Source organism: Mustelus asterias, chromosome 21 (assembly GCF_964213995.1).
Source record: "Mustelus asterias chromosome 21, sMusAst1.hap1.1, whole genome shotgun sequence".
NCBI lineage: Eukaryota > Metazoa > Chordata > Chondrichthyes > Carcharhiniformes > Triakidae > Mustelus > Mustelus asterias.
The window spans coordinates 57,294,163-57,319,524 of record NC_135821.1 but is presented as its reverse complement, the minus strand read 5'-3'; positions in this window follow the sequence as shown (position 1 = coordinate 57,319,524).

The window sequence follows — 25,362 nt, the reverse complement described above, 5'->3', positions numbered from 1 at the left end:
GGGCAGTTGAGAGTCAACCACATTGTTGTGGCTCTGGAATCACATGTTTTATTTGATTTGATTTATTATTGTCACATGTATTGGTATACAGTGAAAAGTATTGTTTCTTGTGCGCTATACAGACAGAGCATACCGTTCATAGAGAAGGTGAGGAGAGGGTGCACAATATTGTGTTACAGTCATAGCTAGGGTGCAGAGAAAGATGAACCTAATGCGAGGTAGGTCCATTCAAAAGTCTGATGGCAGCAGGGAAGAACCTGTTCTTGAGTCCTATGGCTTTTGTATCTTTTTCCCGAAGGAAGGAAGTGGAAAAGAGTATATCCAGGGTGTGTGGAGTCCTTGATTATGCTGGCTGCTTTTCTGAAGCAGCAAGAAGTGGATGGGAGACTGGTTTGCATGATGAACTGGTCTTCGTTCACAACCCTTTGTAGTTCATTGTGGTCCATAAGACCATAAGACATAGGAGCAGAATTAAGCCAATCGGCCCATCGAGTCTGCTCCGCCATTCAATCATGGCTGATATTTTTCTCACCCCCATTCTCCTGCCTTTTCCCCATAACCCCTGACCCCCTTATTAATCGAGAACCTATCTATCTCTGTCTTAAAGACACTCAATGTCCTGGCCTCCACAGTCTTCTGCGGCAGTTCCACAGATTCACCACTCTCTGCCTGAAGAAGTTCCTCCTCATCTCTGTTTTAAAGGATCATCCCTTTAGCCTCAGGTTGTGCCTTCTGGTTCTAGTTTTTCCTACTAGTGGAAAAATCCTCTTCACTTCCACTCTATCCAGGCCTCTCAGTATCCTGTAAGTTTCAATAAGATCCCCCCTTATCCTTCTAAACTCCAACGAGCACAGACCCAGAGTCCTCAACCGCTCCTCATACGACAAGCTCTTCATTCCAGGGATCATTCTTGTGAATTTCCTCTGGACCCTTTCCAAGGCCAGCACATCCTTCCTTAGATACAGGGACCAAAACTGCTCACAATACTCCAAATGGGGTCTGACCAGAGCCTTATATAGTCTCAGAAGTATATCCCTGCTCTTGTATTCTCGCCCTCTCGATACGAATGCTGACATTGCATTTGCCTTCCTAACAGCCGACTGAACTTGCACGTTAACCTTAAGAGAATCTTGAACAATGACTCCCAAGTCCCTTTGTGTTTCTGATTTCCTAAGCATTTTCCCATTTAGAAAATAGTCTATGCCTCCATTCCCCCTTCCAAAGTGCATAACCTCACACTTTTCCACATTGTATTCCATCTGCCATTTCTTTGCCCACTTTCCTAACCTTTCCAAGTCCTCCTGCAGCCCTTCTGCTTCCTCAATGCTACCTGTCCCTCTACATACCTTTGCATTGTCTGCAAACTTAGCAACAGTGCCTTCAGTTCCTTCCTCCAAATCGTTAATGTATATTGTGAAAAGTTGTGGTCCCAGCACTGACCCCTGATTCACACCACTAGTCACCAGCTGCCATCCTGAAAAAGACCCCTTTATTCCCACTCTCTGCCTTCTGCTAGTCTTGGACAGAGCAAGAGCCATACCAAGCTGTGATGCTACCAGAAAGAATACTTTCTATGGTGCATCTGTAAAAGTTGGTGAGACTCGTAGCAGACATGCCAGATTTCCTTAGTCTCCTGAGAAAGTAGAGACGTTGATGGGCTTTCTTAATTATAGTCTGTCGGCATGGAGAGACCAGGACAGGTTTTTGGTGAGCTGGACGCCTAAAAACTTAAAGCTCTCAACCATTTCTACTTCATCTCCATTGATGTAGACAGAGGCATGTCCTCCACTACACTTCCTGACTATCTCCTTCGTTTTGTTGACATTGAGGGAGAGATTATTGTCGTTGCACCAGTTCGCCAGATTCAGAGACCAGGTAAGGATGACAGATTTCTTCCCTAAAGGGGCATTAGTGAACAATATGGGTTTTTCCGACAATCAACAATGGTTTCACGGTCATCAGTAGATTCTTAATTCCAGATATTTTTTTATTGAATGCAAATTCCACCAGTTGCCATGGTGGGATTCGAACTCAGGTCCCCAGCACATTGGCTGAGTTTCTAGATTAATAGTCTAGTGATAATACTACGAGGCCATCGCCTCCCCATTGTTGCAATCAGCCTTATTATTTTCAGCTGCTTCATGTGACACAGGAAGTGAAACAACGAATTCAGTCTTCAGAAAGTTAAACTTGCAGATTATAAAAATTCCAGACAGAGGAGGTGAGAAGATAAAGCATAACTTTAACAAGAAGAGAAATAGGAAAAATGGACCTGATTTAATTAGTTTTATTCTTTCTACAAGATCCAACAAGTTACAGACACCAGCATATTCTCAACTACATAGATCACAAAAAGATTTCAGGCTCAACTGTTGATGTAAAGTTTAATTTTTGCAAAGTCAGCCAGCATGGTACTAAATTAAATGAAGTGATTGTGGTGATAAATTCTTCTTGCCCTGACTTGTCAGCCTTTATTTGCAACCGGTTTGATAACAAGCACCAGCCAATGTTTGTTCCACCAACTCTGTGTTAGGTATCTCACTCTCCCGCTTGCCTCCGCACTATACCACTGCAAAGACTTTATAACGATCACGGTGGATTACGACCCGTAATGAGCGAATTTACATAACAGTCGCAAATTGGATATTGGAAGCATTGTGACAAAGGTTTGGGCTTTCACGGCACGAATAGCACTTGTGTCCAGCAAGAAAATGATCGATTTTCCATGGAATTTTCTGCAGAGACGAGTAACTATAATTATAAGGAGAGATTTATGATGCTGGGACTTTTTCCACCTGGAGCAGTGAAGGCTAACAGGAAATTTAATGGAGGTTTTTAATATTACGAAGGGTTCTGATAGGGTGAATGGAGAACAAATATTTCTTCTGGATTGGGAGTCAACAATTCTTAGTCATCAATTTAAAGCTATCACTGAGAGATTGGAAGACATTTATTTACAGAGAATGGGATGCTTTTGCCAAAAGGAATCATTAAAGTAGGGACTATGTCATCTTTTAACAGAAAAGTGGTTAAATATTTGGCATGGTGGCACAGTGGTTAGCACTGCTGCCTCGCAGTGCCAGGGACCCGGGTTCAGTTCCAGCCTCAGGCCACTGTCGGTGTGGAGTTTGCATGTTGTCTGCATGGGTTTCCTCCGGGTGCTCTGGTTTTCTCCCACATTCCAAAGATGTGCAGGTTGGGATGATTGGCCATGCCAAATTGCCCCCTGGCACTCTATCCTGCCCAGAACCTGCCCACTTCCAGTTTTCACAGAAATCTGCTTTTGGGATCCTTGTTGATCATTTAGAAGGGGCTGGCTGCCTTCACTTTAACAATCATTCTATTTTAATTCAGCTGGGTTTTCCAAGGAACATAGAATCATAGAATCCTACAGTGCAGAAGGAGGCCATTTGGCCCATCGAGTCTGCACCGAACACAATCCGACTCAGGCTCTATCTCCATATCCCCATGCATTTACTCTAGCTAGTACCCCTGACACTAAGGGGCAATTTAGCATGGCCAATCCACCTAATCTGCACATCTTTGGAATGGGGGAGGAAACCGGAGCACCCGGAGGAAACCCACACAGACACGGGGATAATGTGCCAGCTCTGCAGACAGTGACCCAAGCCGGGAATCGAACCCGGACTGTGAGCCAGCAGTGCTGATCCTACCCAAGCCCTGCATAATTGTAGCAGAACTTCTTTATTCGCACATCTTTGGACTGTGGGAGGAAACCCATGCAGACACGGGGAGAACGTGCAAACTCCACGCAGACAGTGACCCAAGCTGGGAATCAAACCTGGGGTCCCTAGCACTGTGAGACAGCAGTGCTAACCACTGTGCCACCGGAAAACCAGCAGGTGAAAGGAGGCAAGAAGAGTTGAATCCATCAGGTAAGCATTTTTCTAGCGGTGCTTGTGGGCTGGAAGGAAGAGGATAGCCAGACATCCAGTTTTACACTGGACAGTCCAGTCTTTAAGAAAGGAAATCTGCCATCCTTACCCAGTCTGGCTTACATATGGCTCCAGACCCATGGCAATGTGGTTGACTCTTAACTGCTCCTCCCCACAAATGGCCTAACAAGCCATTCTATTCAGGGGCAATTCGAGGTGGCAAACAAATACAACCTTGGCAGCAACGCTCACATCCCATGAAAGAATAAAGAATAAAAGAAGCCCCTAACGTGATGACATCATTGTGTGAGCAATGATGCCACACTGTACATGATGACATCACCTGATGTTCATCATGGCGGTGTCTGGTGTTGATGCAGAACAATCTAAGCTGAAGTGCTTTCTCTCAGCCTAACAAATTACCCAGTGAGCCACCACCACCCCCTCACCTCCGCCACCCCCCCCCCCCCCCTGATCTCTCTGGTTCTCCTAAGCCCCATCATTGTCTCTCCCTACAACCACCATCAGATCCCCCACCCACCAACTGTGACCAACCAGCACACGCTGTGATTCAATCCCCCTTCACGAATGAGACCTATCCCACTGCACTCAGACTGTTACTCCACCAGAACTAACTGCTGTCTTTGACTGTGGCCTAGCAGGCTTCCCCATGTGCTAGGCCTCCAACCTGTCAATCAGGGTGCCTGTGAGGGGAAAAGAGATTTTAAACTGCAGAACTTTGGGTTACTCACTCTCCCGGTTTTTCGAACATGCCACCAGGCCCCAATATTAATGATGATGCAGGAAGGTTAAATACACCGCTCTCCCACTCAAGCCTCTGGTTGATATTGGGTGACTTGCCTGCTCAAATAGGTCAATATGGGAACACGGTGAGGAGGGAGTGGGATGGGTAGGAGGTAAGTGGCACTCGTTATTTTTATTGGCCCCAGTTTCCATCAGTTAGGGGAAAATGTTAGAAGTACAAAATCAGGTAAAGTAAAGTACAGTTTATTTATTAGTGTCACAGTTAGGCTTACATTAACACTGCAATGAAGTTACTGTGAAAATCCCCCAGTTGCCACACTCCGGCACCTGTTCGGGTACACTGAGGGAGAATTTAGCATGGCTAATGCACCTAACCAGCACCTAACCCGGAGGAAAACCGCACAGACACAGGGAGAACGTGCAGACTCCACACAGACAGTGACCCACGCCATGAATTGTACCTGGGTCCCTGGCACTGTGAGGCAGCAGTGCTAATCACTGTACCACCGTGCCACCCCTATTTATCTTTTTAAGGCCAGGACTTTCCCCAATATAAACTAAAGGCTGATGCCAGGCAAGAACAGCAGCGTTGAAGGCGCCCATGGCAGTGGCAGCTTTCTCTGCCATATAGTATACAGTACACAGCTCAGGTTATGGGCTCCACAGAATATCACCAGCCTCTGATTCACCCGCCCTGCCGGAAACTCAGAATGGCGAGGATCGGGGTGCCATTTTTAAGAGCCACCCCAGCGTAGAGCCAGCAAACCAGTTCACCCTGGAAACCCATCTGGTATCACCAGGCACTACTACCTGGGCAGTGCCCGGGCAGTGCAGGGTGGGTGCCCGAACAATACCCAGGTATGATCCTCTGCCTCCTGAGTATTGTACTCACCTGAGCTCCCCTGGGTGGTCTGCTCGCCAGATGCATGCCTTTGGAGAGCAGTCTTGATTCACGCTGTTCTGCTGTCACGCTATTGTGAATGGACTTTCTGACGGGAGGGGATGATAATCGTATGTCAATCTATTATAATGATGTTCCTGATATTCAACATTGGGAAACACTCCTGTTACTTGGGGGGGGGGGGGCGGGGACAATTGCATCACGCATTTAAGCTGATGTAAACCACAACTTTGCAGTTCTTGCTATATTTTCCGCTCCCACCACTGAACCCGCCCGATGTGAGCGGAAGCAGAAAGTGCTGGCTATAGTGAATGCTATTGCAGCAGTTTGGTAGCACCAGTCCACAAATCTATTGAGCCAAAGGTTAATTTGATTTGATTTGATTTATTATTGTCACATGTATTAACATATAATGAAAAGTATTGTTTCTTGCGTGCTATACAGACAAAACATACCGTTCATAGAGAACAAAACGAGACCGTGCAGAATGTAATGTTGCAGTCATAGCTAGGATGTAGAGAAAGATCAACTTAATGCAAGGTAGGTCCATTCAAAAGGCTGACAGCAGCAGGGAAGAAGCTGTTCTTGAGTCGGTTGGTACGTAACCTCAGACTTGTGTATCTTTTTCCCGAAGGAAGAAGGTGGAAGAGTAAAAGTCCTGGGTGTGTAATTATGCTGGCAGCTTTGCCGAGGCAGCAGGAAGTGTAGACAGAGTCAATGGATGGGAGGCTGGTTTGCGTGATGGATTGGGCTACATTCATGATCTTTTGTAGTTCCTTGCAGTCTTGGTCGGAGCAGGAGCCATACCAAGCTGTGATACAACCAAAAAGAATGCTTTCTATGGTGCATCTGTAAAAGTTGGTGAGAGTCGTAGCTGACATGCCAAATTTCCTTAGTCTTCTGAGAAAAATTACCATTGGCGATAGTAACAAAATTTTGCATGATTCTTCTCCATCTCTGCTTTTCAGTGGAGATGTTGATCTATTTTTAAAATAAACTCATAAATATTTCTGGTCAAATAACAGACAGGAATATCATCCAAACCTCTCAAACCTGCTCATGCACCAAAAACAATTTTCAGCCTCAAATGTTTGATGTTGATTTTTCAGAGCTGGCCTTATCCACTTTATTCAAGTTGTTGGGAGCAGGTGTTAGGTAGAGTGTCTCATTGTGCAAGAACGAGGGGGAAAAATCTAATTTAATCCACTCATATCAGACAATTGGACAGGAGTTCAGATGGTAGTTCAGAGCAGCTGAGGTAGTTCCTGTAGTCAATAAAACCACTCGGACAAAAAATCTTGGGGGAGGAGTCAGGTTTTTGCACATGTTCGGTGAGGTTTTTCTCCCCCCTGAAAGTTGCGAGGAGCCCTCTGCGCTGAAATCAATAGTCAAGGACAAGAAAAATATCAACCTGAAAAACATGAGCAACAGGTTCAAAGAAGCAGCCGAATTGCCCCAAGCATAAAGCAAACATGTGAAAACAGGGAGTTACCTAAGTTTTATTAGTTAAGCTGTAAGGACAGCCAATATTCCTTCACTGGTATTGTGTGGGAACAAACATGATTACATGAAAGTCTGATGAGGAAATGCAAATGCCAGAGGCACAAAATTGCTTGTTTATTTAGGGTGGCACAGTGGTTAGCACTGCTGCCTCACAGTGCCAGGAACCCGAGATCGATTCCCGGCTTGGGTCACTGTCTGTGCAGAGTTTGCACGTTCTCCCCTGTGTCTGCGTGGGTTTCCTCCGGGTGCTCCGGTCTCCTCCCACAATCCAAAGATGTGTGGGTTCGGTGGATTGGCCATGATAAATTGCATCTTAGTGTCAAACGCATGGGATTATGGGAATAAGGCCTGGGTGGGATTGTGGCCAGTGCAGACTCGATGGGCCGAATGGCCTCCTTTTGCACTGTATGATTCTATGATTCTATTTCTAGAGGGCCAAAGGGGGAATACTGACTCCAAAAACTGAAATTTTATATTGGTTAACTTTAACACTTGTATTCATTACATTTGATGGGTTTCTTTTAAAACATGAAAAACTGAAGTGACATTTGTATTATGAATCAAACAACCACACCTGCACACCTCAAAAAGTTACTTTAACCCTGCAACCTCTGCACCCTTTCTCTCAGAGACTTGCTCTTGTTCTAATCCTCCGAGTTCATACTGGTCTCTTCCCTTTCTTCCTTCGATCAATTGCCCTCTGCAATCTGTTTCAACTTGGCACTTTATACCCTCCTCTCCAATGTGTTTGAAGTTGGTATGTTTCTGCCAGACCCCAGCTTTTCAAGCTAGCACTGTTCTTCTCTGCCCCTCCCATTAAGTAAGCACTCTCGACCCATCCAGTTCAAGTTCGCACATTTTCCCCTCCACCCAACATCCTCCACCCCACCAGTTCAGGTTGGCACTCTTCTGGTCTTTTAATATATGATATGCGCTCCCTCCCCACCATTGATGCTGATACTTAAAAACCCTACAGTGCAAAAAGAGGCCATTCGGCCCATCAAGTCCGCACCGACAACAATCCCACCCAGGCCCCATCCCCGCATCCCTACACATTTACCCGCTAATCCCTCTAACCCTCATATTTCCCCATTAATCCCTCTAATCTACGCATCCCGGAACACTAAGGGGCAATTGAGTTTGGCCAATCAACCTAACCTGCACATCTTTGGACTGTGGGAGGAAACCGGAGCACCCGGAGGAAACCCACGCAGACACGGGGAGAATATGCAAACTCCACACAGACAGTGACCCAAGCCAGGAATCGAACCCAGGTCCCTGGAGCTGTGAAGCAGCAGTGCTAACCACTATGCTACCGTGTCGCCCCACGGTCTCCTTCCTTACTCTCTTTCTCTGTTAAATTGGCACTCCTTCCCCTATCCTAAAGGACAGCTCCCAGTTTCTCCCCTCCCAATAGGGAAAAACAGATCAGAGCAGTATTCTTATTTCCTGATTTCACTGGAGTTCCATTTTAAGGTATGCAGGGCCAGATCAGACCAATATTCTTGTTACTTTTGCTTTCGTTCTGCTTCCCAAAAGCACTACTGGCAGTTTCTTCCCCCTTTTCTTCCCTTTTATTCATCCTGGCCCCCTCCCCTCCTGACTCATGCAGGATTTGCTAAACGAAAGACAGCTCTTGATAATCCCTTTCATAACCCCTGCACAAACTGGAAACAGGTGGATGGATCCCTTACCTTGGTCCCTAGGCCTCATTTATATCAGAAGCAATGAGATGCGGATATCTACCTGCTGTCCCCTGATAACCCACCAACAAAGGCCAATTGAATTTTGGCCTGCTGGCAGAAGTAGCCAGTGTGGAATTAGACCCAGTACTCTACAGCCTCGCGAGTATTTTTTAAATACTTGCCATTTTGTTGGCGGCTTTGCAGGAATCCCTCTAAGAACACTTGGGCCGATTGTAGACCTGTTTCTTTTTCGAACACAGAAAGGCTGCCACCAACTGCATTTAAGGAAAAACAAGTTATGAATGAGTATGTCACATAGACACTTGCAAATAGGGAGCCTACCACCTGTTTCAGGCATGGATCTGGAACCCGTCTTTCTTTTGCGTATACTAATATGGCAACTCCAACTCAGAGGCCACGTTGGTCCCTTTAGTGTCCATTTTACTCCTGTAAAACATAAGAACACTTTCAAATTTCTGGGCCTGTTTTCTTGCCCCTGATTATAGGCAAAGCTGCCAATAAAATGGAAAGTATTTTAAAAATACTCACTTGACTGTAGAATACTCAGCCCAATTCCACACTGGCTACTCGCTGTGTCTCCCCCCGCTGCTCCTCATCGCTGCTGCAATTCTCCTGTCTTGGTCCCTGTACCAATTTCTCCATCCTTCTCCCACTCTCCCTCCGGATCTCTCCTCCATTTTGTCCTATTTCTCTGAGGGCTTCTGCCAGCAGGCCAAAATTCAATTGGCCTTTGATGGTGGGTTATCAGGGGACAGCAGGCGGATATCTGCAGCTCATTGCTCCTGATGTAACCGAGGTCTAGGGACCAACGCTAATTGTCCATCCACCTGTTTCTAGTTTGTGCAATGGTTATGAAAGGGACTGTCAAGATCTGTCTTGCATTTAGCAAGTCCTGCATGAGTCAGGCGGGGAGAGAGGCAGGAAGGAACTGAAAAAATGCATGAAAATGAACATTAAGGAAGATTGAAATCAAGCACAATAATTATTGCAACCCACAATCAGATGACCGACTGACAATTGGCAGGGGAAGTAGCGGAGAAGTTAAAGCTAAATAAATGAGTGGGGTCGGGTCAGATGGGTGAATTAAAATCTAAGATCTGTTTCCTGACCCAAACCTGCCTCCAACTTCCCATTCCAACTTTAATCAAAGCTCAGATGGACAACCAACCTGATCCAAGGAGGCAGGTTAAAACTTTATGTTAATGAGGGTGCAAAACTAATTTAAGTTTCAACTTTAATTGCTGTCAGCAGGGTTTCCTGAGCATCAGGAAATTGGGCAACTTCCTCGATAGGATTCGGGAGGTAAATGCCTTCACACTTACCTTGTGGATCCAAAGGCCTACTGGAGGAGAATCCGAAATTGGACTTCCCCCACTCTCCCAACTATTATTTCCCCCTCAGGCCTTTGACCCCACCACAATGCCTCTAATGTCACCTCACCCCCACCTGCTAGCCTCCAATCTACTTCCAGGTCACTGGTTCCTTAAGTCCCCACCCCCTCCCCACTAAAGCCTTTGATTTCCTCCTCTGAAATCTTTGATCCAAGTACCCAAGACCTCTGCACCATCCCTAATGCCTGCGAGCCCCCATCCAGCCTGAGACCTCCACCACCCATCCCACTCCCCTACCCCGATATGATTCACCAACTGATTCAAGCTCTCCTTCATTAATCACCCCTGTTGATCTCCCCCCACCTCTCTGATCGATCCCCATTCCAATAGACACCTCCCCCCAACCCCACCGCCACTCTACTCAAATCTCCCCACCATTCGATCCCATTACTCAACCCCAGTCCCTTCCCTGGCACAGACTTACCTTGTTGCTGTAGTATTCACTGTTTGACAAAAGGCCCAGAAACTATCTGTCAGTCTAGCTCGCTTGCATAGGTTGAGCCCACTGATGATGTTGTGAACATGTTGTGGAATTAAAACTCCACAGTGAATGAAGGAAATGTGAATTGTGGGTTCCCCACAATAGTCTGACCCACTTGCACCCTGCAGATCAGCAAAGGAAAAGCTGCCCCCTCACCATAGTGTCAGCATGACAAGTCCATTGGGTTAGCGACTGGATGGCTATGGACATCCATAGAAATGCACTCCGGCAAAAGTTGGACTTTCTGGAAAGTAGGGTGAAAGATTATTCCTCACTTCTGACACTCTTCACTTTGAATTTTTTCTAATTCATTCATGGGACATGGGTGTCGCTGGCTAGGCCAGCATTTATTGCCCATCCCTAGTTGCCATTGAGAAGGTGGTGGTGAGCTGCCGTCTTGAATCGCTGCAGTCCACATGCTGTGGGTTGATCCAGAATGCCGTTAGGGAGGGAATTCTATTTTGATTGCGTAAGCGTTTGAAAGAAAAGGGTAACTCCAGTGAAGAATTGAAGTGGGCTTGTTGTTTTGATTGGAGGATGACGCACTGGGATCTGGACAAAAAGAATTAGCAGAGAATGCTGAATACCCTTTGAAGTAATTGTAAAGCAAGATTTGTAATTTGTGAGACACGGATTAAGCAGTTGTAAAACAAATTGCAAGTTGTTAGCTCCCTCAGAGAATGGAAAGTCTTTTTTGAACATTGACCTCTGTTTTGTAATTTTTTGTAAAATTTCATAAAAATCACTTGCTATGAAGTATTTTCACAACGGCACCTGCCAAGCAAATTTCAAAAGCTCGCTCTCTTATCATCCTGCCCACAATTGTTGCCAATTCCCTGGCACAATTCCAGTGCTCACTGTTCAATTGATCTTACTCCTCTTTCATCCTGTTATAATTTGCCAGAGATGACTAGGCCTGACATCTTTTGGCGAGAGCTCTGAGATGATAAATTCACATCATCTGTCTGCCGGAGCCCCTGTAGAGGTCCCAGTGACAAATGTGCTCTGCTCAGCTCAACGCCGGCATCTCCACATCATCAACTCAACTGTTCCAGGGCCTCTCAGCTGCTGTCTTATAAAAGTGATCTTTCTTTGGAAACCGAAACACCTTTGTCCACTCCCTTTGATTCCACTGCAAACGGCAAACAGATACAGTCGTAATCCCTGCTTTCAGCCATTGACATTGTTTGCCTGGGGGGTTGGGGGGGGAGCTTGTGCCAATTGTACTAAATGTGGAAGTGCTCTCTCTACCCTCTCTCCCCACCATCACCCCATGCCCCAACCCCACACAAAAAAACATTACATTAAAATAAAAATCTTTCTTGCAGCCAACTGTGACCAAATTAGTCAGATCGTGGCCAAATTACTCAGATTCTCGTGGCAAAGAATGGGTCCGATTATCCTGTACTGTTGGCAGGATCCCTCCAGAGAGGGATGTCCATATTTATTCTCTGGTATTTTCTCTGGGGCTTGTAAGTCATGGGGGCTTTGGGCATTTTGCCTCTTTTTGAGGAGTACTTTCACTCTAGCCTACAGGAGTGATGTTGTCACTGGACTAGTAATTCACAGACCCTGGGTAATGCTCTGGTGTCCCAGTTTCAAATCCCACCCCAGGCGGTGGAATTTCAATTCAATAAAAATCTGGAATTGGAAGTCTACTGATGGCCATTAAATTATTGTTGTAACAACCCATCTGGTTCACTAATGTCCTTTAAGGAAGGAAAAGTTCCACCCTTACCTGGTCTGGCCTACATGCAACTCCAGACCCAAAACAATGTAGTTGACTCTTAAAATACCCTCTGAAATGGCCTAGCATGCCACTCAGTTCAAGAGCAATTAGGGATGGGCAATAAATGCTGACCCAGCCAGCGACGCCCACATCTCATGAACAAATATTTTAAAGGTTAGAAAACTAACAGAGGAATAATATTTCCCTCTGTTTATTTTTTGTCGCAAAGTTATGAATGCACATAATGAAGAGGAAAAACAGGAACGGTTTAGTTTTAAATAACAGAGGAACTTTTCCTCCGGGATTGGAAGTGAAAGAGATAGAGTTGCTTGATGTAATGGAACTTTGTATCAAGGGGTCAGTGCTGGATCTACTTTTTCTTCACTGTATACAAGTGTTTAAAGTCGGGCATTAATTGAGAGCAGAAAATTAAGATTTACTCAAGACACAAAGTAGAGTCATAGAGGTTTACAGCATGGAAACAGGCCCTTCGGCCCAACTTGTCCATGCCGCCCTTTTTTTTAAAAACCCGCAAGCTAATCCCAATTTCCTGCATTTGGCCCATATCCCTCTATACCCATCGTACCCATGTAACTATCTAAATGCTTTTTAAAAGACAAAATTGTACCCGCCTCTACTATTACCTCTGGCAGCTTGTTCCAGCCAATCACCACCCTTTGTGTGAAAAAATTGCCCCTCTGGACACTTTTGTATCTCTCCCCTCTCACCTTAAACCTATGCTCTTGTGGTGAACCATCGTTGGTTCCCACCAGGTAGTACTGAGCCAGGGTCTGGCCAGTACTATGAGTCTGTATATATGTTACTGTTGGGGTTAGGGTTGGGCTGTTCTACATGTTACTGTTGGGGTTAGGGTTGGGCTGTTCTACCTGTAATATAGTTCTTATGGTACATCCCAGTCGGGCTCCGCCTCCTGGGAGAGGTAAAAAGGTCACTGCTCTGTCTGGGACCCTTCAGTCTGGGATCGTGTATTATATATGGTAGCTCTATTGTAGTAGTCAATAAAAGCCTTTATTTCCTCGAGCATCTCTAGCCCCGTGAGTTATATCGCGCATCAGCCCTCTAGTTTTAGACTCCCCTACCTCTGGAAAAAGATATTGATTATCTAGCTGATCTGTGCCCCTCATTATTTTATAGACCTCTATACGATCACCCCTCAGCCTCCTACGCTCCAGAGAAAAAAGTCCCAGTCTATCCAGCATCTCCTTATAACTCAATCCATCAAGCCCCGGTAGCATCCTAGTAAATCTTTTCTGCACTCTTTCTAGTTTAATAATATCCTTTCTATAATAGGGTGACCAGAATTGCACACAGTATTCCAAGTGTGGCCTTACCAATATCTTGTACAACTTCAACAAGACATTTCAACTCCTGTATTCAATGTTCTGACCGATTAAACCAAGCATGTTGAATGCCTTCTTCACCACTAGAGATTTGGGAAATGGTGAGGACCCACCGTCAAAGACTTGCAAGCATAAAGACAGAATAGAAAAATAAACAGACAGGTAATGGATGCAGTTTATTGTGGAGAAGTGGGAATTGATACAATTTGGTCAGGGGAAAAAAAGAGGGAATGTGTATAAAAATTTAATGGAAAGATCCTGAAGTCTGTGAAGGAACAGAGAGCCACAGGAGTATAATGAATAATTTATTAAATATACAAGTGCACACAAATAACAACATTGTGGGTTTTATTAATAGGGAAATACTGAACAAATACATTAAAGTACATTTTAGAAAGCAGGAAGAGTGAGATTCACTTTGGAATGCATTGGGTATGGGCTAGCACAGACACAGTGGACCAAATGGCCTCCTGTACTGTAACCATGTAGAATTTTACGTAATTTAAGTTTCAGATTAGAAATTTGAAAACTGCATGACCTACTTTCTGAATCCTGCTGGGGTACTTTTCAAGAATAATGGAAAAAAAATTCTGGAGTAATCAAACACCCGCTAAGATAACCAACAAGCATTCCACTCCATTGGGTATTGGAACTTTTTGCAGCATATTGCTGTTGTGAACCTTCTGCTGTTTCTTTTTTCCAATTGCCCCATCATATACTGAACCTTTGTGAAGCATGTTTGCCAACATCGCCATCATACCGAACACAAACATTACCGATGCTGTAGCATAAACAAGAAAGTCTTGAAAACTGGCCGCAAATTGCTGAGCGTCTTTGGAGAGACGGACAGACTGATGTTTCAGGTGTGGACCTTTTATCTCCAGGATCAAGGTAAACAACATATTCTTTTTATAAATCAGGTGTGAATGAGACTCTGAAAGCTGTCTCTCCATGCCAGCAGATAGCTGTAGTCGGAAAGTGAGAAGCGTCATCTTTCCAGGTGCTCTGTCAACCATCTTCATTGCTTTTTACCCATATAAGCCTCACAACCTTTCCTTGCACATCATTATTTGTTAAAGATCAGCATCAGAAAAATGATGACTTCTGACTTCCCTCATGCAGCGAATATACTATTGATGCTGCTTCCTGAGCTGGTGAGGATATTGAGGATAAACTGGACTACTGAAAAACTTGCTAACTCTTCGGAAAATATTCTTGAAGAAGCACCATGAAATACTTTATTACAATTCAAGTGTTGGATGAAACATCATTTAAGCACTGACCCTGAAGCTGCAGCCATGTTAATTGGCCACATTTTTCCTTAAGCAACAAGATTGCAGTCTCCCCCCCACCACCCTGCATTTTAAACAGGGGGGGGGAGATTCTCTGGCCTCCCCTCAGTGTTTCTCTCAATGGCGGGAGGTTGTGCGCATTTCACTGGTGGCCGGATCTTCTGGTCCCGCCGCTGTCAATAGGAATTCCCATTGAAGCCACCCTACACCGCTGGGAAACCCGCAGCAGGGGTTACTCCCCTGGCATGGCCAGAGAATTCTCCGGCCGTTCTTGCCCCGCCGCCACTGCTAGCGAGAGTTTAACACTCGGACAAAACTCAGTTCACCGCAGCGGGACTGAAGAATCCCAGCTGCAGGCGAGGTCAGAGAATCCCAGCCCGTGTCTACCATCAAATATGCTAATTAGTTGCGCTCTGGAAGATTCATGAAGAGTCCAAAGCCCCAACTACTGATGTCCTAAACTCTTCACAGTATCTGAGGAAATTCAGGGCCATTCTTTTAAAACCCAAAAACTTGTCTGGTGGAAACTTTAAATGCTAAAAATTAGAATCAAGAATCCAAACCAGCTTGCACCCACCCACTAATGGAGGTAGGATGAGAGGTGATGACCAATTCACTCTGGTGAGGTGAGTCAGTCACTGAAACCTCTTCAAGTGGCTGTGCCTTCATTTTAACAAGTTTCTATTTTTAACCACAATGGGTTAGGTTTTTCAGGCCTTAGGAAGCTCAGCAGGTAAAGGGAAATAACAGTGGGCTGACGAATGGCAGATGGAGTTTAATTTAGATAAATGCGAGGTAATGCATTTTGGTAGATTGAACCAGGGCAGGACTTACTCAGTTAATGGTAGGGCGTTGGGGAGAGTTACAGAACAAAGAGATCCAGGGGTACATGTTCATAGCTCCTTGAAAGTGGAGTCACAGGTGGACAGGGTGGTGAAGAAGGCATTCGGCATGCTTGGTTTCATCGGTCAGAACATTGAATACAGGAGTTGGGACGTCTTGTTGAAGCTGTACAAGACAGTGGTAAGGCCACACTTGAAATATTGTGTGCAATCCTGGTCACCCTATTATAGAAAGGATATTATTAAACTAGAAAGAGTGCAGAAAAGATTTACTAGGATGCTACCGGGACTTGATGGATTGAGTTATAAGGAGAGGGTGAATAGGCTGGGACTTTTTTCTCTGGAGCGTAGGAGGCTGAGGGGTGACCTTATAGACGTCTATAAAATAATGAGGGGCATAGACAAGGTAGTCAATATCTTTTCCCAAAGGTAGGGGAGTCTAAAACTAGAGGGCATAGGTTTAAGGTGAGAAGGGAGAGCTACAAAAGTGTCCAGAGGGGCAATTTTCTCACACAGAGAGTGGTGTCTGGAACAAGCTGCCAGAGGTAATATTAGAGGCGGGTACAATTTTATCTTTTGGAAAGCATTTAGATAGTTACATGGGTAAGATGGGTATAGAAGGATTTGGGCCAAATGCAGGCAATTGGGGTTAGTTTAGGGGTTTTTAAAAAAATAAAGGGCGGCATGGACAAATTGGGCTGAAGGGCCTGTTTCCATGCTATAAACCTCTATGACTCTATAACAAGGGCTAGATCAATTGCGTACTTGTCTTTACAGTACTGCTTGTGGGCCAGGAGAAGAAGTAATGTTTCCTCTAGATCCAATTGGCTAACCTGTAAATCTGCCACCACCTCCGCCATCTCTCCCTGAATGCTTCCATCACTGACGTCAATCTCCACCTCACGCCAGCTCTCATTCCAATCGCCAGCACCCCTCCCCCCTTCTGATCACTCCCTAACTTGTCACAATCGCACTCGACCCTCCCAACTGAGATCCCACCCCCCCCCCCCCCCACCCCCGCCCCATCCCCCTTCAACTCCTACCCCAAAAATCACAAAACCTGTCCGCTCCTGAGCCACAACCTTATGCTGCAGGATTTTGGTGTTTGACACACAGGGCATAGTCTGCCAATCAGGTTGGCTTCCCTGGGGTGGGGAGGGAGGAGAATCTGCTTCTAAACAATATATGGCGCTCGGGGTAAACCATGTGTTCGGGTTCCCTGAATATAACTCCTCTTCCCCTCAGCCCTGCTTAATTTAACAGACCCCTTCCCTATCATTAAACAAACACTTGGGCAGCAATGCACCTCTCCGATTAATTGCAGTTTTATGATGTTAGTCTTGGACTGATTAATAGTTGAGAACCCTTTCACATTTTAAGACTGATTTCTCCATACGAAACATCAATGCACCCATATTCATCTTTGTCTAAGAGCACAATTTAATGAAAACATTTCTAAGTGTCGACGAGCGTAGGAGTGAATGGTGCCTTTTCTTCGGTGAGGTCGCAATCTTAAGGCACTTTGCGTTTTAAAAAAAGTGCCAGATGTGATTCTCGGCAGCAGGGGTGAGGGGGAGGGGGAGAGGGTGGAGCCTAAGCTCACTGGGGAAGCCAGCTGCTGAGTCTTGGAGTGTCATTTCACATGCGCCTCCATCTCCTAAAGATCTCCTCGTGCCTCCTCTCACTGCCCCATGGACATTGGGACTCCCCCCAATTCCGATCACCTCCTGTGCAAGTCTAATGCCCCCTCCACCCACCTTAGAGACATCGCCATCCCCCCCATGCCGATCGCCCCATCTGCAGATCTCCCCTCTTCCCCCCACCGATCACACCCCTGTCTGCAGATCTCCCCTCTTCCCCCCACCGATCACACCCCCATCTGCAGAGTTCCTTCCTTCCCCCTGCTGATCGCCCCAGTCTGCAGAGCTCCCCCAGTCCCCCATCAATCACCACCCTGCCAGAATTCCCTTTCCCCCCTCCCACCCCTACGGAGTTCCCCTTCCCTCCCCCATGTCATAGCTCTACACCCACAGGCTCTCTGCCCCCATTCAGGCCCCACCCCCTTGGCATTGCCCCAGCACAGTTATGGTGCCCAGTGGGCAATGCCAGGGTGCCTGGTGGGCAATGCCAGCATGCCTGATGGGCATTGCCAGAGTGCCAGGTGGCCAGTGCCAGGCACTTCTCAGACTTGTCCCCAACCACCCGGGGTTTCAATGGCATCCAATCCCCCAGCGAGGCCATTGCATCTGGTCTCCGCTAGTGGAAACCATCTGTGATTCTCGCCAGGAAGAACCTTGACTGGCAAGGTGGTTAAGATAAGTGAGCCCGGACAATAGCATCTGGGTCTTGTTAATGACATACTAAGCATGGCATTAATATTTTAAATCGGGCACGAAGCCGATTTTGCTGCAAAGCAGGGCTGGTACAATCGGGGGAGGTGAGAATCAGGACACAAACCTGATTTTTTGCCTCTTGCCTGATCTTACCACCTCACCTCACCGAACATCGGGGAGGGGGGTGGAGGGGCGGGTGGGGGTGATGAGGACATAAGATCGCGCCCCATCTGTCTGTTCAGGTTGAATTAGTGGAACAAATACTGAAGGATAATTTCAAGCAGGTATAGCAAAAAGATCAGAAACATCCAAGTAAGCAAGGATAGAGAAAGCAAAAGAGTGCCGAGCATTGCTAAACTCTGAATAAATTTAGAATCCACTTGCCTAGAGTCTTGTTAAATTTATTTTTTACCTTTGAGTGATTTGACAGCTTAAGGATAAAGAACACCATGATTTATACTGCAGCGACCTAGGAAGATGGCAAATGCCATTAACCTGATATTCATGATTAAATATCCAATGGTAACTCACCAGCTCCAAGGTATTTGTGAAAAAGATCAATTACTTGCTTTCCATTTTTATTTGCAAAGCAAATTTCCTTCCGACTAATATAGTTAAGTTTTAGACAGTGAAGGTAGCTCATTGAATTGGTGATCCATTGCAATAGAGCATTTATCATGAACAGTGAACAACTTGTGCCTACAAATATATATACATATATATATTGATTTGAAACAATCAACAATTTTCCCATTTATCTCTAAGCAATCCACGCTAAGGGCATTTTAAAAATTCATTCACAACCTGTGAGCATTGTTGGTTAGGCCAGCATTTATTGCCCATCCCCTAGTTGCCCTTGAGAAGGTGGTGATGAGCTGCCTTCTTGAATCGCTGCAGTGCATGAGGTTTAGGTTCAGCCACAGTGCTGTTATGGAGGGAGCTCTAGGGTTATGACCCAATGACAGCGAAGGGACGGCAATACAGATCCAAGTCAGGATGGTGTGTGGTTTTGAAAGGAACTTGCAAGTGGTGGCGTTCCCACGCATCTGCTGCCCTCGCTCTTCTGGATGGTAGAAGCCACGCATTTTAAGGGTGCTGTCAAAGGAGCTTTGGTGAGTTTCTGCAATGAATCTTGTAGATGGTAACACTGCTGGGCACCACTGGTAAAGGAGTCAATGTTTTAGCTGCTGGATTGAGTCTCAATGAAGTAAACTGCTTTGTATTGGGCGGTGTTGAGCATCTTGAGTGTTGTTGGAGCAGCATTCATCCAGGCAAGTGCAGAGTATTCCATTACACTCCTTGTTGTGTATTTGAGGCTGTTGTTTTGTTGTTGTGCTGTCACTTTAAGAATCTAGTCACATGTATAGTTTGTGACATCATCAGTTGCCTCATGTGCTTTTGCCTGAGTCTAGATCAAGCCTCTGTAGAGTCAACAGCTTATCAAGAAACCAGCAGTATTGTTTTTATCTAACCCCATATGCTATCACTTCACGTTCTTTTATCCAACAAGTGCAGTATATAACACTCTTGACTTCTGCTTTGCAGATGGTGAACAGACTTTGGGAATCAGGAGGTGAGTTATTTGCTAAAGAGAGGTTCCTACTTCTGGCCTGCCCTGTAGCCACAATAATTCAGTGACTGGTCCAGTTAAGATTCTGGTCAATGGTGACCTCCAGAATGTTGATGGTGGGTGATTCAGCAATGGTAATGCTGTTGACTGTCAAGGGAAAATGGTTAAGATCCTATCTTGAAGGAGATGGTATTTGCCTGGCAGTTGTGAGGCATGAATATTACTTGCCACATTTTAACCCAAGCCTGAATGTTGTCCAGGCCTTGCTATGTGTGGACACAGACTACTTCAGTACCTGAGGAGTTGCAGTTGGTACTGAACACTGTGAAACCAGGAGCAAACGTTTCCATTCTTGTCCTTATGATGGAGGGAAGGTCGTTGATGAAGCAGATGAAGATGACTGGGCCTAGGATAAATAATAATCCAAGGTTTAAAGTGATTCTTTTTACAATCCACATATAAACAATTCACATTAGGAACATAGGAGCAGGAGTAGGCCACTAAGCCCTCCAAGCCTGCTCTGCCATTCAATGAGATCATGGTTGATCGTCTACCTCAATATCACTTTCCTGCGCCATCCCCATATCCCTTGATGTCATTAGTATCTATCAATTCCTGTCTTGAACATGCTCAATGATTCAGCATCTACGAGCCTCTGGAACAGAGAATTCCAAAGATTCACCACCCTCTCCATGAATAAATTCGTCCTCATCTCAGTCCTACATGACCTGCCCCCCCCCCCCCCCTGCCTTATTCTGAGAACTGTTACCCTCTGAATCCAGACTCACCAGCCAGGGGAACCATCCTATCTACATCTACTCTGAAACACCTTGTAGGAATTCCTTAAGTTTCAATGAGATCACCCCTCATTCTTTGAAACTCCAGAGAACACAGGCCCAATTTCCTTAATCTCTTCTCGTGAGACAGTTCTATCATTTCAGGGATTCGTATGGTGAATCTCCACTGAACTGGCAAATAGATCCTTCCTTAGATAAGGAGACAAAACTGTATGCAATACTCCAGCTGCAGTTTCACCAAGTCTCTATACAACTGCAGCAAGACGTCTTTACTTCTGTATTCAAATTCCCTTTCAATGAAGGTCAAAATACCATTTGCCTTCCGAATTGTTTCCCACACCTGCATGTTAGCTTTCGCTGACTCATGAACAAGGGCACCCATTTCCTTCCACATCAACACTTCCAAACCTCTCTCCATTTTAAGAATACTCTGCCTTTCTGTTTTTTTCCATCGAAGTGAATAACTTCAGGTTTATTTACATTAAATTCCATTTGCCATGCTCTTGCCCATTCATTTACCCTACCCAAGTCACCTGAAGCCTCCTTGCATCCTCCTCACAACATGCATTTCCACCTAGTTTTGTGTCATCAGCAAAATTGGAAATATTACATTTGGCCCCCAGATCAGGATCATTTATATAGATTGTGAACATCTTTGGCCCCAGCACAGATCCAGTACCCCACTAGTAACAGCCTGTCATCCTGAGAATGACCCTTTTATTCCACTCTCTGTTTCTGTCGGTTAACCAATTCTTAATCCATACCAGCATATTACCTCTAATCTCATGTGTTCTACTTTTGTTTACTAACCTCCTGTGTGAGATCTTATCAAAAGCCTTCGGAAAATCCTTTATGCTTGCATTGGAAAAAGAGAGGATCAGGCATGCTAGGAAAGCATTTATATGGAGTAAGGGGAAATATGAAGACATAAGGCAGCAAATTAGAGGAGTAAATTGGAAGGAGGTATTCTCGGGGAAATGTACTGAAGAGAGGTGGCAGTTTTTCAAGGAATGTCTGTCTAGAGTTCTACAGGACAACGTTCCGAGCAGACAGGGAGGAGTTGGTAGGTTAAAGGAACCGTGGTGCACGAAAGCTGTGCGGGACTTAGTCGAGAAGAAAAGGAAAGCATACAAAAGGTTCAGAGAGCTTGGCGAAGATGGAGATCTAGATGAGTATACGGCTTGTAGGAAGGGACTAAAGAAGGAAATAAGGAGAGCCAGAAGGGGTCACGAGAAGGCCTTGGCAGGTAGGATTAAGGAAAACCCTAAGGCGTTCTATAAATATGTGAAGAGTAAAAGGATGAGACATGAAGGAATAGGGCCTATAAAAAGTGAAGGCGGGAAAATCTGTATGGAACCAGTAGAAATGGCAGAGGTGCTTAATGAGTATTTTGCCTCGGTTTTCACAGAGGAGAAGGACATGGGTGGATGTACTGTGGGCTTGCGGTGGACTGAAAAGATTGAGTATGTGGACTTTAACAAAGAGGTTGTGCTGGAATCTTTGAATGGCATCAAGATAGATAAGTCGCCGGGTCTGGATGGGATGTACCCCAGGTTACTGTGGGAGGCGAGGGAAGAGATTGCAGAGCCTCTGGCGATGATCTTTGCATCGTCGATGGAGATGGGAGAGGTGCCGGAGGATTGGAGGATTGCGGATGTAGTTCCTATTTTCAAGAAGGGGAATAGGGATAGCCCAGGAAATTACCAACCGGTGAGTCTAACCTCAGTGGTTGGTAAACTGATGGAGAAGATCCTGAGGGACAAGATTTATGAGCATTTAGAGAGGTTTAGTATGCTCAAGAATACTCAGCATGGCTTTGTCAAAGGCAGATCGTGCCTTACGAGCCTGGTGGAGTTCTTCGAAAATGTGACTAAACACATTGACGAAGGGAAGGCAGTAGATGTGGTTTATATGGATTTTAGCAAGGCGTTCGATAAGGTCCCCCATGCAAGGCTTCTAGAAAAGGTGAGAGGGCATGGGGTCCAAAGGGCTGCTGCCCGGTGGATCCAGAACTGGCTTGCCCAAAGGAGGCAGAGAGTGGGTATAGATGGGTCTTTTTCTAAATGGAGGTCGGTCACCAGTGGTGAGCCCCAGGGATCTGTTCTGGGGCACTTGCTGTTTGTTATTTTCATAAATGACCTGAATGAGGAAGTGGAGGGATGGTTTGGTAAGTTTGCCAATGACACGAAGGTTGGTGGGGTTGTGGATAGTCTGGAGGGATGTCAGAAGTTACAGAGGGACATAGATAGGATGCAAGACTGGGTGGAGAAGTGGCAGATGGACTTCAACCCAGATAAATGCGTAGTGGTCCATTTTGGCAGGTCAAATGGGATGAAGGAGTACAATATAAAGGGAAAGACTCTTAGTACTGTAGAGGATCAGAAGGAACTTGGGTTCCGGGTCCATAGGACTCTGAAATCGGCCCCGCAGGTGGAGGAGGTGGTTAAGAAGGCGTATGAGTGCTGGCCTTTATCAATCGAGGGAATGAGTTTAGGAGTCCGGGGATAATGATGCAGCTATATAAGACCCTCGTCAGACCCCACTTGGAGTACTATGCTCAGTTCTGGTCGCCTCATTACAGGAAGGATGTGGAAAAGATTGAAAGGGTGCAGAGGAGATTTACAAGGATGTTGCCTGGATTGAGTGGCATGCCTTATGAGGATAGGCTGAGGGAGCTCGGTCTTTTCTCCTTGGAGAGACGTAGGATGAGAGAAGACCTAATAGAGGTATATAAGATGTTGAGAGGCATAGATCGGGTGGACTCTCAGAGGCTTTTTCCCAGGGTGGAAATGGCTGCTATGAGAGGACACAGGTTTAAGGTGCTGGGGGGTAGGTACAGGGGAAATGTTAGGGGGAAGTTTTTCACACAGAGGGTGGTGGGCGAGTGAAATCGGCTGCCGTCAGTGGTGGTGGAGGCAAACTCAATAGGGTCTTTTAAGAGACTCCTGGATGAGTACATGGGACTTAATAGGAGGGAGGGTTATAGGTAGGCCTAAAAGGTAGGGATATGTTCGGCACAACTTATGGGGCCGAAGGGCCTGTTTTGTGCTGTAGTTTTTCTATGTTTCTAAAATCCAAGTTCACTACATTCAATGGTTCTCCTTTATCTCTGCTGTAGGTAACATCCTCAAAAAATCTTAACTGGTTTGTCAAACATGATTTTTCTTTCATAAATCCATGTTGATTCTGCCCAGTTCTATCATTATTTTCCTCATGTCTCATTATCACAACCTTTATAATATAATCTAACATTTTCCCGATTACTGACATCAAACAAACAGTTTTCTCTCTCCTTCCCTTCTGACAGTGGTACAGTGGTTAGCACTGCTGCCTCACAGCACCAGGGAATCGGGTTCATTTCCAGCTCGAGTCACCGTCAATGTGAAGTTTGCACATTCTCCCCGTGTCTGCATGGGTTTCCTCCGGGTGCTCTAGTTTCCTCCCACAGTCTAAAAGATGTGCTGATTAGGTACATTGGCCAAGCTAAAATTCTCCCTCAGTGTGCTTGAACAGGCGCCAGAGTGTGGTGGCTAGGAGATTCGCACAGTAACTTCATTGCAGTGTTAATGTAAGCCTACTTGTGACACTAATAAATAAATCTCTTAAATAGTAGAGTTAAATTTGCTACTTTCCAGTTTACAGAACCTTTCTAAATCTACAAAATTTTAAAGGATAACCTCCAATGCATCCACTATCTCTATAGCTGCCTCCTTCAACACTTTGGGATATAGCTCATCGAGTATGAAGATTTGTCAAATTTCAATCAAATTAATTGTCAAATACTACCTCTTCATTGATGCTAAATTACTTCAGTTCCTCATTTTTTACAAGCTCCTTAGTTCCCTACTATTTCTGGGAGATTTTCTGCATCTTCCACCTTGAAGATGGACAGAAAGTAATTGTGTCCATCCTTTAGGGCAAGATTATTAATTCACTCTTTCTCGTTACATAATACTAAATCTAAAATAGCCCAATTCTTAATTGGTTCTTCAACATACTATTCCAGAAATCCATCTCGTACAAAGTATAGGAATGCATCCTCCGTAGCATTAGTGCTATTAAGCTTACCCAGTCTATATGTAAATTGAAGTTGACCATTTTAATATATTTCCCATGAGATATGCAACTCTAATTTCCTGATTTATATTGTACTCAATGTTACCATTCCAGTTTGGTGGTCTATAAACAACTCCCACCGCTTTTGATGTTTCTTAGCTCCACCCAAACAGATTCTAGTGGTTAGCACTGCTGCCTCACAGCGCCAGGGACCCGGACTCGACTCCCAACTTGGGTCACTGTCTGTGCAGAGTCTGCATGTTTTCCCCGTGTCTGCGTGGGTTTCCTCCAGGTACTCCGGTTTCTTCCCACAGTCTGAAAGATGTGCTGGTTAGGTACATTGGCCATGCTAAAATTCTGCCTCAGTGTACCCGAACAGGCGCCGGAGTGTGGCGACTCAAGGATTTTCACAGTAACTTCATTGCAGTATTGATGTAAGCTTACTTGTGACACTAATAAATAAACTTCAAAATTTTACAGGGCGAATTTTCCCGTCCTGCCTGTCACGGGAATCGTAGCGGGCAGGACACGGCCCATGCAAAGGTCCGTTGACCTTGGACAAGATTTTCCGGTTTCGGGGCGAGTGCGGCCAGAAAATCCCACCCTACATCTTGACCGTTTGATCTAACATCCTGTCTCACAAATCCTTATTAACAGTGCTACCCCACCTTCTTTTCCTTTTTGCCTATCCTTCCTAAATAATAAATATCCTTAAATATTAATTTCCCAGTGTCGGTCA